This window comes from Lutra lutra, chromosome 7, assembly GCF_902655055.1.
Source record: "Lutra lutra chromosome 7, mLutLut1.2, whole genome shotgun sequence".
In the NCBI taxonomy this organism is placed as follows: domain Eukaryota; kingdom Metazoa; phylum Chordata; class Mammalia; order Carnivora; family Mustelidae; genus Lutra; species Lutra lutra.
In genome coordinates this window covers 1,523,354-1,536,517 of record NC_062284.1, presented here as the reverse complement: position 1 = coordinate 1,536,517, position 13,164 = coordinate 1,523,354, and the positions used below count along the sequence as shown (strand labels likewise).

Below are 13,164 nucleotides of genomic sequence, written 5' to 3'. Positions count from 1 at the left end.
ACGAGACGAGGGCTTGGGAACACCCGCCGTCCAACCCTGTCCTCAGACAACTGCTCACGCGTGGTCAGGGCAGGGGGGTCCGGTCTTCCCCGCACGTCGGCATCCTGTCTGCTCCCCTGGACCCTCCACGTGGGCCGGCCTCCACTGCCCAGCAGACGGGCTGGCTGTGTGAGGGCAGGCCCACGACCACCTGCTCCCAAAGACCCCACTGAGCACACCCCAGAGCCCTCCACGGCTGTGCAGGACAGGAGGGCAAGCTGACAGGGGGACACCCGCAGGCTCCGCCGTGGGACACGGTGCCCTTCGTGGAGGTGACACAGCAGGTGGGTGTGCTGAGACAGCCCCATTCTTCACCGGCCATGTGCACCTGTCACCAAATGCCCTCAAGCTGGGGCTGGGGCCTCCCATCACAGGGCAAAGGTGAGAGGCTCCTACCGGCTCAGGGCTGACACGGCGGTGGCGGCGGCCCAGCACCGGAGGCCAGCGCCAGGCGTCCAGGAAATCCTCTCCTCCCAGGACTCGGTGTTTCCCCTCATCTGTCTGCACAAGCCCCTTCGGTAATGAAGGGAGAACTCAGGAGCATGTTCTGAAAACACTTGACGGCATTTTCCTCCAGTCTGCCACTTGCTTTGAAGGTGGAGAGATTTCGTAAGTGCGAGAGAACGCTTTCGGAGGGAGAGGCTGAAGGAGATGCGTGGGTCACCTCTGGCCGCTGTAACAGAATTCCACGGGACGGGCGCCGCAGACAACGGACTTCTGTTTTCTTACGGTCTGGGGACTGGGGAGTCCAAGGTCAAGGTGCCGACCAGCTCACGTCCTGGTGGCCGCCCTCTCCCTGGCTTGCGGATGGCCACCTCCTCTTGGTGGCCTTGCACGTCCTCCTCTCAGCAGGCCACCAAGCCTACGGCCCTCTCCTTACCACCTCCCTTCTCAATTACCACCTAACGGCTCTTCCTTCAGATTCAGTCACACTGGGGGCCGGGGCCTCAACATGGGAATTCTGGGGACATAACTCAGTCCCCAGCAGAAGCAAAGGTCAAGCATCCCAAGCTCAGTTCATTCGGGAATCCTTCTTCTACCTACAAGGGCCACGATACGCCTTCTCTCCCACGTTGTGTTTGAACGTGGCTCTGCCTCGAGCGTCTCCATTTCTCCGCCGGTCACCTCGCGGTCTGTGCTTGCTCTCACTGCACTGTCCTCCGATACCCAGCAGGGGACCTCCTCCCACTGCCCTCACCATCCAATTCCCTTCATCCTTCTTTCTGGCTTTTTCTTCCATTTAGATTCCAGAATATGGGGGCACCTGGGTGGCTCCGTCAGTGACTCTCGGTTTGGGCTCAGGTCATGATCTCAGGGCCATGAGATTGCACCCCAGCCCCACATCTGGCTCTGCACAGCGTCGGCCCGAGATCCCCTACGCCCTCCCTCCCCCGTCACTCCCCCCATCATAGCCGTGAAGGAGCCGCTGCTCTTCCCACCTTGCCTTCCACATGTCACCCTTTCAAAATGTGCATGCCCGGCTGAAGGGGGCCCAGGGTCACCATCCTATGTCCTGCCATCCCACCAAATTCTAATTTGTTCTAATCATTTTTTGGTTGATTCTTGTGAACTTTCTAAGTTCACAAAGCCTGTGGACTCCAAATAAGGGTGCTATGTTCATCTCCAACAGGGAAATGTTTCGTTTCTTTTTCATGTCTTATTTCATTAGCCAGAACTTCAGAACAACGTTCAGTAGTAATGGCCCAGACCTGGGTAACCCAAGACCCTGGGCTTTGCCGTCAAACACACCTGGTGTCAAATCACAACTCAACACTTCCCAACTACAAGAGTGACCAGGCCACTCTGGTCAAAAAGTCATGATAATCTACCCTGGAGGGTCATTCTAAAAATTAAGAATAGCACATGTGCAGAGCCCAACACAGGGTCTGGGGGGAAAGAATGCTGCTCAAGAAACAATGATTAAAATGGTCATAATTATGGTGCTGGTGAGCAACCTTGCTTGGTCCTGGATTGAACAGGAATGACCAGCTTGTTTGAGATAGAAATGCTTGTTTGAGATAAGGAAATTGGCTCCCATTCCTATTAAGGTTTATTTCAGGAATAAACCTTATGCATTTTATCATTTTATGAAATGCCATTTTGGTCACTGAAATAGTGTTCTGGATTCCAATAAGCCAAGTGGAAGTTTCAATGAATGAAACTAAAACTCACTTTTCTAAAGGTTAAACCTCAGTGTCTTTCAGGAGCCACCCTCTGTGCATTCCCGTATAAGACATTACGGAAATGTGTTTCTCTCCTCTGTAACCCAAGCCCGAATCCCGTGGGATCAGCTGTCGGCCCTCCTGGGAAAAGTGGACACCTGCTCCCCAAATCTGGCAACTTTTCTACATGACTTGACTAGAAGGGAGGATAACTCCTGGGATGTCCCCTCAGAAAAAGCGGATGGGGGAAGGTCTCCCACCAGCTCAGAGGTGAGGGTCTCCGAGGCAGGGCTTGAAGCCGCCTTGTAAGCACACTGTAGACCTGCTCCAAGTTCACCCCAAAATGAAGGAAAGTGAAACCTGAGCGCTGCACCAGGCAGAGGGGAAACGATCCTGGACGCCCGCCGCCCTCCTCTGCTCCTGTGGGTGCATGTGAGCTCAGCCTTTCCGAGGGTGGCGCTGGCAGCGTGGACCCTGAGACCCGAGCAAGTCCTAGCGTGGCGTGTGAGGCTACCTGCACGGGACGGGACTGGAAGACAAATGCAGAGACGGCAGCGTGTTACTGTGGCCCTTTCTGGGGTGGGAATCCAAGTGGGGTTTTATGTTCTCCTAAAAACTCTTTCCGTATAGGTTTTTTTTTTTTTTTTTTGCAATGAACATGTGTTACTTTAATGTGAGTCTAATGATGTGTTAATTTAATGACCACAGCGAGAATAACAAACATCTTCTGAGGGTTTCCAGTAGAAAACATGGTGAAAAGCACAGACAGCTGGAGAGCGAGAAGCGACGAACGAACAAGACAAAGAAAGGGGAAACCCTTTTCACCAACAGGACCGGCCGACAGCAGAATGGATGGGCTTACAGATAACGATAAAAGTTTTATATGCAAATAATTAAAATATTTTTGCATAAAGACGGCAAGGTTTATGTTGGGTGCCGACCATGTTCCGAGCTCTTCACGAGTGTTGGTGTTCCCCTGTACGAGACAGGAATCAAGTCAGCCCATTTTATAGAGGGACATGGGAGGAGAGAGGCAGGGGCCGTGTCCAGCCACGCAGCCGGTGAGGGGCCAAGCGGGCTCTTGTGTGCCCGGCCAGACACTGTAGGGCCCTCTCCACTTGGGGTGCTCAGACAGAGCCTGGGCAAGCAGCCCGTCCTCTGCCGGGGTGACAAGGGATGTCCTGAGGTCAGAAGCCCAGACAGGAAGTCGTGTGATGTGCAGGAAACCTTCATGTTTTGGGGTTACTCCATCTAGCCCTGGGGTCGTGGGCAAGCGACTTATCCTCCCCACGCTGCAGAGTCCCCATCTGTGATGTCAGGAACTCTGCTACGTTCTCCTACCCTTGTTTGGGGGATTAAGGAAGGTCACTGATGTGAGACACCTGGCAAAAGTAATTTCCACTCTGCCCTTTTATTTTCCCCCAAGAGGAGACTGTTAAAGCAGACGTTGTGTGCGTGTGTGCATGCGTGTTTACGGAACCCTTGAGCACATAACCTGTCTGTGCCTCCGTCTACTAAGTACAAAAGGAGCCTCGTAACGGGAAGGACCTCAGGAAGCTGTCTGGAAGATGAAAGAAGCTCATATCTGTAGAACCCCGGAGTGATGCTGGGCACGAAGTATAAGCTCATTTAAATGTGGCCTAAGTCAACACACACACACACACACACACACATGCACACAGATGCTGACAAAACCTGCCATCATTGTCTTACTGTAAGGAACTAAGTTGCTTCTGTGATTTCATTTTTACGGGCTGGGCCACCAATGGGGGTACAGCGCTAGGAGAGGCCTTCCTGAATGCTCAGCAACCCCGCTCGTGACACAGTCCTGGGAGGCCACTGCAAGAGGCCATGAGGAGGGGGAGCACAGATGAGGCTCTGCTCTGGGCCACCCCTCGCACCACCACCCTGCACAGCATGGGGCCTCTAAACCCTCAGGGGCCCAGGCACCACTACAGGGAGCAGGGAGGGGGAGTCAGACAGACCCTGAACGTGCCCGCTCCTGACCTCCCCGACTTCTTCCCTGCCCGGGGCCCCACAGGGCTTCACACAGAGATGCACAGGTGAGCCCCGTCCCAAACCTGCCACGGACACAGCCCGCGGAGCACCTCCGTGAGTAGGTGCACCTGTGGGGCTCAGAAGTCCCAGACCCCAGTTTCCTGGGGCAACCCCAGCAGACACCGCAGGGGAGGGAGGGCCATGGTCCTCACCCTGACCTCCCCACGCCGGCGAGGGCTGACCATACGGAAAAAGGAGAGTCGTCTAGCGCAGCACGGAACCAAGAGCGCCTCCTATACAGAACGTCACGCAGCGACATTTAAATCAAGGTTGGAAACAGGTTTTCAGTCTTACAAATGGAAGTCGGTCATGTGGAGAAGTCACCCACTCCCCTTGTGTCTCACCCTGAGGCCTCCTGGGATCCCACGCAGCCCTCCACAGTCAGACCTCTGTCCCCGTCACCCTGCTAGAGAACTGTCCGTCCCAGGGCCCCTTCCCTGCCAGACCCTCTTTGGGGGTGACCCCTCACCGCCCACCTCCCTCCTCAGCTTGCAGGGGCCCCAGTGCTCCCTCCCACACCCAGGCTCCACCTTCTCGGCCTCCTCTGCCTCCCTCTACATCTCCCCACCTCTCTTCTCCCCAGAGCACCTCATCTCATTCAGGAGCGTGGCCACGATCCCACACGCAGCTATCAGATCCTGCTGTTACCCCCAAAGGTCTCTCCACCTCTGGGTTCTACTACCAGCCCCCACTCAGGACCTCCTCCCTTGGCCTCCCCACATCTACTCTCCCTCATCGATCCTAATGGAAGCCAGATCTGCCAAGGCCAGCCTTTGCTTCTATCCAGCGGCCTCTCTTTGCTCTTGGAACACACGTGGAGCTCCCTGCCACGATCAGCCCATCCCCATGTGGCCAGGCTGCCGTCCATCCCTCCAGCACACCTCCTGAGCTCCAGCTACACTGGTCCATCAGCTTCTTGAACACACTACGTTCCCACCCACCTCAGGGCCTTTGCACCGACTATACCCCGGGGGAGGAAAACTCTCCTTCCTTCTTCACTGAGCTAACTCCCAACAGTCGTTCAGTTCAGCTCCAACATTACTTTCCTGGGGAAGCCTGTTCCCGGCCAGTCCCTTCCCCACCCAGTCAAGGTCTGGTGCCCCGTGGTTTACCCTTACCATCCCTGTACTTCTCCTGCAAAGCCAGGAAGGTTGCAGCCGTCCAGGTAGAAGATGGCAGGGCCAGAGTGACGGAATCGCAAAGAGGGCATCCAGGAGGAGAGAGATGATATCAGTGCCTCAAAATACTCCCTATGTCACCGTCAGCTCCCAGAAAGGGAAGATTCGAAAGAGCCGGATCACCTGATCCTCCTACACCGAGACCAGATGGGGCAAAAAATTTCCGGAGGAGGAAGAACAATATGGTGGGTTGGTGGCGGGTTTACGTCCGCCGTGCCACACGCCTGCCCGCGGGGACTCCGCGGCCAGGGCCGGGCACGCGCCTTCACACCTCCCTCCGTCTGTCAACTCGGAGGGTCGTGCGCCAGCGCCGGGCTGGCCCGAGCTCCAGCTTCCCCGTGCGTGACTCTGTTTCTCCACCTGTTCTCCCGCTAGCAAACAGGGTTCATTGGGACCTCACTTCCTTTTGCAGAGGCAGCTGTAAGAAATGGGACCCTGTTTCCATTACAAATGGCATTTGAAAGCTCTGAGCCGGCAGCTGTGGCAGAAGCCAGGTACTTGAGAGGAACAGAGCCCCCCAACCCGCCTCCGGTGGAGACACACAGTTGGGCAATTTCCTGGTGAGAGCTGTGCGCTAGGCTAAGCGACTGGCGTTGTGGGAATGACCGGGAGGATCTGAGAAGGCTTCCTGGAGGAAGCCACAGTTGTGCCTTCCTGGCAAGGAAAACGCCCTGGAAGCAATGAAACAGGACGTAAAAGGTGCCCTTTTCCTAAATGGATTCCTTCAATTGCTGCGGATTTTCTGGGTAGACCCACCTAGTCCTGCCCTCGAGGGGCATGCCCCCCGGTTCATGCCCAGTCTCTGGACCTTGCTCTGACTCCCATGAGATCTAGAATTATTCCCCAGCCTCACACGCAGCCCTTAGCTACAGACCTTGGCGCAGGGTCCCAGGTTACAGCCAACAGCAAATGCACAAGCAGTCAGAACACCTCTCTCCTCAGCGTCTGCTTCCAAATGCAGACGGCCCCCTGCCCCCCCGGGGAAGCATGGTTCCCCGTGACACACACAGGCAAAAGGACCACCCGCCCCATGCGAAGTTGGTGAGGTTTCCGGCGCATTTTAACATCAGCGCAAGCCGAGTGTTTGAAAGCTTCGCCATGACACAGAACTCAGAGCTGGCTGACGATGTAGCATCCCTCCCATCTCACATTTCAGACGCAGACATATTGTGCAGGATTCCTCCGACAAAGCACAGGCGGCGAAAACACGGGGAAAAGGCAACGGGAGAGCATTCCAGATACAAGGAACATGAGGGAGTGACAGACATTTCGTCCCCTATTATTGCACAGGCATTTCAGTATGAAAAACACCCCTCGATCTTCACATTGGGAAAAAAAATCAATTACGTGCAAACTTTCACAATACAACAACATGATGTTTTAATGAAAATTCCAACAGAGGAAAAGCCAGAAGGGTCTTTCCGCGGGTGGGGGGTGAGGGGGGCAGCTCAGCGGAGAAAAACCCTCCCCCCAACAGCCGTCTCTCTCAGAACCATTCTTCCCCCCAAAAGCACAGCACACATTACAGCCCTACCTTTTCCGAGGGATTAAACAAAGATCTCTCTTCCCTGTGTCCAGCACCTTCTTGGGAGAATCTGTTATCCGTGCAGAAGAAATGTTAGGGACCTCTGGGAGGAAATGAGCTGCATTTGTATTCTCCTCAGAAAATGTCATCACAGATCTGTTTACCTTAACTGTGGACCATGATTCAGCCGTGACAACTGTCTTGCATACTGATCAATTTATTTGCAGCAAAATTTCTAACATTAACTGCTTAGGTTCTGAAAAACTGGGGACTTGGATTTCTTGTGCAACCACAATATACGTTTGAATTGTCTACGTTATTATTAACACATCTCTGGGGGGGGGGGGTTGGAGATTAGAAGAGGTTGGTCCTGAAAGGAGAGCCAGGGAGGGTCCCTTCTGCTTTTGAAAGGAAGGCGGGGCACACGATTCCCCAAGGCCCTCCGTGGGGTGGGATTTTTATAGCACGATGTACAGAAAGATCATGAGCCCGAGAGTCGGGTGACTGTGAACCTGGGTCCTTGCTACATTTCAACCAGCCCATGTTGTCCGCGAGGCAGCCCTGTCCAACAGGCAGGCCCTGGGTCTATGCAGTAGGGAGGAGGCGGCAGATATGGGAAGAGGCCAAGCCGTGCCTCTACCCGCTGGTGCCTCCAGCCTGGACACCGGGCATCTGGCCGTGTCTGAGCTGCTCCCAGCCTGCAGGCAGGTTTTAGCATTAAACAACAGGAACCAGTTCCAGGGCAGCCCCCGTCTCAGCTAACGGGGCTGTGGAGGCACAGGCTGCTGCCCGGGCTGCCCTAGGCATGCATCGTGCCCTCTGGAATGTGGGCGCTGCACCAGAGCCCGCTCGGGGGTCCGCACCCATACCGCCACTAGAGTCCCTGGCCTCCCTGCTGCCTGAAGTCCCAGCGCCCCTGCCCTGAAGGTGGAAAACACAGACTCAGCAAGAGGACAGGGAAGTGGTCATGCTAGGAGGAAGAGAGGAAGGAGGTCACTGTTGGGATCATGACTCTGGAGCAAGACACTGAGAGCAAACTCCACCCCAGCCCGCCCCCTCGTGATGGGACCCCCACCCCCACCTGTCTCGGGCTGGAGTCTCCAGGCCAGAGGCCATCCCAGGAAAGGGGGTCTCTGCAGCCCTCAAAGATGGGCCAGAGCACCCACAGGGAAGGCTTGGGGTCTGTCAGTGGACAGGCTGCCCCGAAGGAGGGCTTCCTGGCGGCCCTGGCTGAGACCCTGTGGTGACCCAAGGGGCCTGAGTCTTCAGGACCAGAGAGTGGCACAGCAGGGCTGATGCCCCAGGAGAAAGGGCCGGGCCTGGGCCACTGGTAGGAGCCGCAGGGGGCTCTGAAGCACAGACTGGAAAGCACTAGAAAGACCAGGGGCTGGGGAAGAGTTCAGACGCTGTGTGGAGGAAAGCCTGCAGACCAGACCATGCTCGTCTTCCGGAGGAGCCCTGAGGCAGGAGCGACGACAGCGAAAGGGACAAGGGCCGCTTGTGACCCCTGCAGGGGCCCGTGTGGCAGCCGGGGCCACCAGCGGCAAGGTGTCGGCCGTCTAGATACAGTGGGGAGTCGGGCAGAAACCAAATCTCTAAAATGTCCAGCGTAAAGTGAGGAGCTGACACAGGACGGAACGGCCACCCCGAGAAGAACCACTCCGCTGTTGACCGTCACCACGGCAAGGACTAACACTGCAAGAAAACGCTCACGGCGCTAAATCATGCACGCGAACAGCTGTCTGCCAGGGTCCGCCGGAGCTCAGCTCCCGCCGCGCTCCTGCCTCCAACCTTCTCTCCGGCCCGGCCTTCTGCGCCAGCTCCCGGGCCTTGGAAAGGACAGCCCGTGGAATCCCCCCACGGGATGGTCTCCAGACCCTTGCCCTGGTGCGCAAGCCGGGACCACTGACCACACCAGTCACTGTTGCACCTGTGCCCGCAGTCACCACCCTCAGTGCTCCGAACAAGGCACGCTGTGTGCACTCACTTTCGACCATCAGTGCGCCCCAGACGAACTAACCCGCGGACGGCATGCATGGGACCCGTCCCCACTCCCCCAACCAGGTGGTTTACAGACGCGCTGCTGCAGGAGTGAAATGCATGGTCATCCATGGCCAAACGGTGAAAGCGATAGATTATATGTGCAAAACCAATTATTAAGAACTTTCAAATACTTAAATGCAAAAGGACAGATGGAAACAGCAGAAATACTGAGGGAATGCATGTGCCTGCTACCTGTCGATGACCATACCACCCTCCCAGAACCAACAGGTGCACCGAACCAGAAACAGAGATACAAAGCAGAAGGAGAGGGGTGATCACGGCGTGTTGTAACGAGCACGTGTCCCTGCAGAATTGTTTGCTATTCTGGCCTTCGTGATCATAAATGACTATTATAGTTAAAAGTTTTTAAAATTTCTGTTTAGGTCACATGCCTTTCAAGAAAAAGTTCTACCTGGAAGCTTTCATGTCTTTGTAAGGAGGACCTGACAACCGACTTTTCAGCTTTGCTACCCCAAGAGTACACCCGGGGAGCCTTTGGAACCAGGCACCCCAAGTCAGTCTACAGGAACCCAGCATCCATCTGAACACAACAAAGAAAACAAAGGGACTAAGGAAGGGAGGGAACGGACACGTGAGGGAAACACAGAGAACCGCCAACACGGTATATAGCCACCAGACTCCGCTGCGAACGGACGTGGCTTTGGTCCGATGGATGGGATGCCACGCCGGGAGCATGGGGCAGCCTGGCCATGTACAGAGCTGGACAGATAGGGACGGAGCTGGACAGACGGCGTCTGAGCTGACGTCAGACTTCTGAAATGTGGTGGCCGGGAAACAGTAACAAAACAGGAACGACACCTGTTTTGCAAAATGCTGGTTCTTCATCATCCAGTCCCGACGGCCCTCTGCAGCAGCCGTTCTGTGCCCAGAGCACCTCACTGACCTCCACGCATCCCCGGTGTGCACGCGTGCTGTGCCCCTGTGTGTGCACACACGTGTGCGCTCGGGTCCTCCGGCATGTGTGCGCACACAGCCTCTGTGTGCGCACGGGTCCTCGAGCATAGCCACCAAAGAGAGGGCACCGCTAACAGCTACGCTGGACGTTCATCTCCCACTTGGCAGTTTCTATAACCTCTAAGTTGTGAAAACTCAGAGTATGTTACTCCTACAGTAGGGGACAGTGCAGGGGATGTCACTGAAAGTAAATGAGCAGACCCGGGACTCTGGGCTCCGTGGTGGCTGTCCAGTGGCTCTGAACACAGAGCTGGGGAGTGGAATAGAACCCCGCTGGTGAAATCTGTGAACTCTGGGCCTCCTGCAGCCCATCCCAGAAGAAGGGATGAGGAGGGGAGGGACGGGGAGGAGATGGCAGAGTAGGGGAGGGGAGAGGTAGGAGAGGCCAGGGCTGGGGAGAGGAGGGCAGGGGAGAGGATAGGGGAAGGATGGGAGAGGGCAGGGGAGAAGAAGGCAGGGCAGTGGAGAGGAGGGATGGGGATGGGTGGGAGAAGGCAAGGGTGGAGCAAAGAAGGGATGAGAGAGGGAAGGGAAAGGGAGGGGAGGACAGGGAAAGGATGGGAAAGGTCAGGGGAGGGCATGGGAGGGCAGGGGCTCACCCCCAGAGGAGGCATCCCCCGCAGGCTCCTGAGCTCCCACAGTAAGGCAGTGGCTCTCAGCTGTGACCATGTTATGACTCCCTGACGACAGTGGGAACAGCATGAACTCCTCAGGGAAGTTCGGGATGGGGAGGGAGGCCACACAAGAGGAAAGGGGACAAACACGACATGAGAAACAAAGGTGATGCCCAGCAGATAGAGGGAATCAGTTCCTAGAGGTGGGGGCACGCCGCCGGCTCATGGGCAGGGACAAAGGGTCACAGTGGCCACAGGAACATGCATGTCCCTCCAGGGAGTGACCCTGTGTCTTTCCTCGGCTGCTCCGCACCAGGAGTGACAGGGACGGGAGGCTCTGTCCTCTCCACAGAGAGGGGCCAGCTGACAACCCCGCAGCTTTCCCTGGTCTCTACCCATACATGTCTGCGGTAACCACCGTCCCCTGGGAACCAGGTACGGGGCCAGACCCTCACACATGGAGAGGGCACATGGAGCCCACCGCTATCGAGAAGTCCTGCCAACGCAGACCAGGGACCATGGCGAGCACAGAGGGCCCCGTGCACTGGGGGTCCGTGCTGAGCTGTGCCACCAGGAACCAGCAAAGTCGGTCAGACTCGTCTCCCAGACATTGTGGCCTCATCAACGGCCCCAAACAGGGGCAGCTCGGGAGGAGAGCGGCACAAATCGTAAATCAGACAGCAGGTTCTTCGCAGGATGGCGGCCAGCCACGACGAAGGGGGCCATGTCTCCGGGGCCAGGACCTGCCAAAACCATGAGCCAGGACACTCCGTGGTTAATAATCTGGGGGTATTCGGGTAACCCCGGAAAACCACGCCTACTCAGACTCCCCACACTGCCCAGCCACCAAGACCTGCCGCACAGTCCACTCAAACCCGAGGGAGATGGCACCTTGACACAAACATGGGGACGCATGGGGTCAAACCAGACCACGTGCTTACAGTCCGGCTCTCGCTGAGTCAGTGCTCCCGGAAGGCAGGGTGCCACCAGTATTCATACATCCTTCAAGGACAGCCACGTTTCCCTGGTTGCCACGTGGGAGGTCAACGGGCTCCCCTGGAGCAGCGCTCAGATCGCCAGCTCGGGCCTAAGCATGTCACCCTCCTGTATAGACGGCACGTGTGCAGCCCCCAACTCCATGTCCGCAGTCCGACCCTCCATGGACCAGGAGCCCCCATGGGGATTACGGCCCTTTTATCCAGACCCAGGAGGGCTTGCTTCCCTTCCCTCCGCCCTCTGCCAGGGGAGGCCACAGTCAGAAGATGTCCACCTGCAAACCCTCACCAGACACACGATGACGGGCACCTTGACCCTGGACCTCCCAGCCTGCGGGACCCTCAGGAACAAGCGCCTGCCGGCTGGGCCCCTGGTCTGCGACGTTCCTGTTGCCGGAGCTGGAGCAGACCAGGACGCCACCAACGCCCGAGGCGGCAAGAAACGGAGTGGCCACAGGGAAGGAGGCAGGACGGCATCCCGGGCCGGTGCAGCCCAGCTGGAGGAGGCATCAGTCCCAGACTCGCAGCCCACACGGCGTGGCAGGCAAACGGGGGGACCAAGCTCCGACCGGCAGGCCCCGGGCAGGGCCAGGGCAGACAGACGGGTGCCGCCAGCAGAGTTTCTGGGCCATTGGGTCAAGGTCAGGCGTTCACGGCCGCACACGTGCCGGGCCCCAGAGCTGGGTATGTGGGGCACCCTATTCCTGGTTTTTACAGGAATGAATGAATAAATGAGTGAATGAATTTTACTCTAAGGCTGGGTGCTGTCTGGAAAGGCACACACCAGATTCTCGATTACTCAGGTAAGCATCAAGGGCCATTGCAGAACGGTTTCTGAGCACACGAGTCCCCCACCTCTGCTGGCAATGGCCCCGGAGAGAGTATCATCTGTGTGGATGGAGAGGGGAGCCCAGGCCCCTGAGACGGGGCTGCAGGAAGGGCTGTAGGGTCCCAGGTGTGCACGGCGGACGACTGCTGTGTGGCCGGCAGGGAAGGGAGACAAGGAGAAAATCTGGGCAGGGCCGCCCAGCCTCCACGCAGCAGCGCTGAGCTCAGAGGCTACAGAAGCAGGAACGGGCCCATGGGCAGCTCTTCTCGGAGGGCGTTACTGTGGCCCGAAGGCCGGAGCCCAAGGAGGCTTGAAGAGTGAAACCCAAAACGAAAGGAGCCAATGTCCCAGGTCGCCAGGCTCTCTAACCAGCAGAAGGAGAGAACCCCAGGCGAGAGCTGGGGCTGGGAGGCGGGAGGACGGGTGCACCAGACGAGAGGCTCACAGGGAAATGCAGGGTGGAGGCTGGCCGAGGGCCAGGGGTGTGTGTGGCCGGGTGGCACTGGAAACCCGCTGTGTGTGAGGACACCTGGGGACTGGGGACTCCCTGGGAACTGGGCCTCAGTGAGGGTGAGACGTCTAGCTGTCCAGATGAGCCTGGATAGGAACCCAGACCCGGGGGTGCTGGGGACTCACCCCGCAGGGCGAAGCCTTAGGAAGAACAAAGAGGAGGAGGCATCTTGGACTGTCCCACCTTCCACCTGACACCCCCATCCCTCCCCACACACCTTGCGCTCAAGACTCAC

At 57.2% G+C, this 13,164-nt stretch overlaps 1 protein-coding gene across 6 annotated transcripts in view; it reads right to left on the bottom strand.

Annotated features, from left to right (window-relative positions):
- ARNT2 (aryl hydrocarbon receptor nuclear translocator 2) overlaps positions 1-13,164 on the bottom strand; it is a 145,274-nt gene that overhangs the window by 109,500 nt on the left and 22,610 nt on the right. Inside the window, exon 1 of one of the 6 annotated variants that reach the window (XM_047736231.1) lies at positions 6,972-7,083. The exons of 4 other annotated variants lie outside the window; for them this stretch is intronic. The gene's annotated coding sequence lies outside the window, so the exon portion shown is untranslated. Of the gene's footprint in view, positions 1-5,377; positions 5,490-6,971; positions 7,084-13,164 lie in introns of those variants that run through there. One more of the 6 variants, XM_047736230.1, reaches the window with a different exon arrangement.